Consider the following 2,500-nt stretch of genomic DNA (forward strand, 5'->3'; position numbering starts at 1 on the left):
TGTGTGTGTGTGCGTGCGTGTGTGTGTGTGTGTGCTCATCACTATTGTTATATTATCATTCTTCGCATTATACAAATATATAGATAATTTTCTTTTTCTATATAGATGATTTTCTTTTTTCTTTTTCCATTTGCTAGTTAGACTCTGAATGTCACAGTTCAGTAATAACTCTTTTCCTCGCTCTCATATTCCTTTACCTCTTCAAATCATAACAATAGAAACACACACACACACACACACACACACACACACACACACACACACACACACACACACACACACACACACACACACACACACACACACACACACACATACACACACACACACACAAACACACACACACACGCTCAAAATCTTTTGTTCGTGCACCAGTTATACTACTCCCGGACGCTTTCCGAGTAGGTCATACAAGTGTATGTCTGAGATCAAAGATCAACAGAAAATGGGATCTGGGTCTAAGTTTTCACGGTAACTTATTTATTAGCATTTATCATATTTCTCTATTTGATAGTTATATATATATATATATATATATATATATATATATATATATATATATATTATTATTATTATATATATATATAATTATTATTATTATTATTATTATTATTATTATTATTATTATTATTATTATTATTATTATTATTATTATTATCATTACTACTACTACTATACTACTACTATCACCATCATCATTATTACTATTATCATTATTATTACTGTTATTAATATGATTTCTGTTTCTATCATTAATATGATTGTTATCATCATTATTACTATTATCATTTTACTTTTTATTAACAATATTATTATCATCATATTATGATTACTATTACATTATTATTATTATCATTATCGTAAGCATTATTCCTATTACTATTATCATTATTATTATTATTATCATAATTACTATTACTATTACTATTACTATTATCATCATCATCACCACCATTATTATTATTAGGAGTAATAATAATAATGATAGTAGTAGTGTCATTATTATTATTATTTTTTTTTTTACCATTATTATTATCATTTATCATTATCGTTGTTATTATCATTATTTTCATTACCTTTAGCGTTATCATTATCATTATTATCATTACTCTTATCATTATTATTATTATCATCATCCTTTTCATTATTACTGTTATAATCATCATAATTTTTAATACTATTATTATTATTATCATCTTCATTATTGTCATTAATATTATTATTATTATTATTATTATTATTATTATTATTATCATTATTATTATTATTATTATTATTATTATTATTATTATTATTATTATTATTATTATTATCATCATCATTACCATTACTATCATTATTATCATCATAATCATTATTATTATCACTATAACTTATTATCATTGCCATCATCGTTATCATATTATCAGTATTATCATAATTATCAATATCATTATCAATATCATTCTGACTAAGATTACTGTTCTTAACATTATTAATCGTCATTTGTTCATGTTTAGTAGTTTAATTCAATTATTTATATCATGAATTTACAACCTACAGAAACCGTAACTATCAAACAAGAATTAAAGACAAAAACAAAACATCAAACTGATAACAGCAAAGGAAAATGTATAAATGTATTATATCTTGCCTATTATGCTCTGGTTTCAAAAGCCACGCGACGAATCTACACACTAATGATTACACGACCCTCGCCTCTCTCCATTTAAAATTCGCAACAGTGATTTTAAAGAGGAGAAAGCACTGAATTTATGTTCTGACTGTTTTCAAAAATCGTTATTCACTCATTACTGACAAAAGAGAGAGAGAAAAAATACATATATGCTAGACGGATCATCCTATGTCCCTATTGGCTATCAAAGTGTATGCACTTATTAATTTCTCTTATTAAGTAAATGAACAATAACAAAAGCTAATTACGAAATATGCAAGCACAAATACGATGCACCGAACCTAGGACTGATTAATGTATGTTTCTTTACATATCTGTGTGTCTTTTGTGTTGTTGTCAGATGTCACCGCCCTACAATTTCTCACCAATTACATGATGGATTACGGGACAGTTCTATTTTGGCTAACGAACGAAGGGGGGGTAACGAGAGGGGGGAGAGGAAGGGGGAAGAAATCGTGGGTAGGAGGGAGCGAGAGTAAGGAGCAGGGGCGAAGAGAGAGGACGGAAAAGTGTAGAGGGAAGAATGAAGAGGAGGGAAGAAGGGGCAATGAAGGAAGGATGAGAGGAAAAGGGAAAGGGGTAGAAGGTATAAAGGGGTTTGGAGGATGGCTAGATAGAAAGGGAGAGAGGGAAACGAGAGGAGGGCAGCAAGGTAGCAGGTAGATAGGGGGAAGGAGGGGGAGTGAGACAGGGATGGGGGAGGAGGAAGAGGAGGGGGAGAGTTTAGAAGGGTTCCCTATAACGGTATAATTTATGGCTGTCTAATTGCCCTACTAATTGCGGGAAGACTTATTTCACAGATTTCCAAGGGAGGGGAGGGGGGAA

General features: G+C 30.2%; 1 protein-coding gene across 1 annotated transcript in view; it reads right to left on the minus strand.

Annotated features, from left to right (window-relative positions):
• Positions 1-2,500, minus strand: part of LOC119568050 — a 68,415-nt gene that overhangs the window by 64,441 nt on the left and 1,474 nt on the right. The window lies entirely within an intron of this gene.

The sequence above is a fragment of the Penaeus monodon genome, chromosome 43, assembly GCF_015228065.2.
Source record: "Penaeus monodon isolate SGIC_2016 chromosome 43, NSTDA_Pmon_1, whole genome shotgun sequence".
In the NCBI taxonomy this organism is placed as follows: domain Eukaryota; kingdom Metazoa; phylum Arthropoda; class Malacostraca; order Decapoda; family Penaeidae; genus Penaeus; species Penaeus monodon.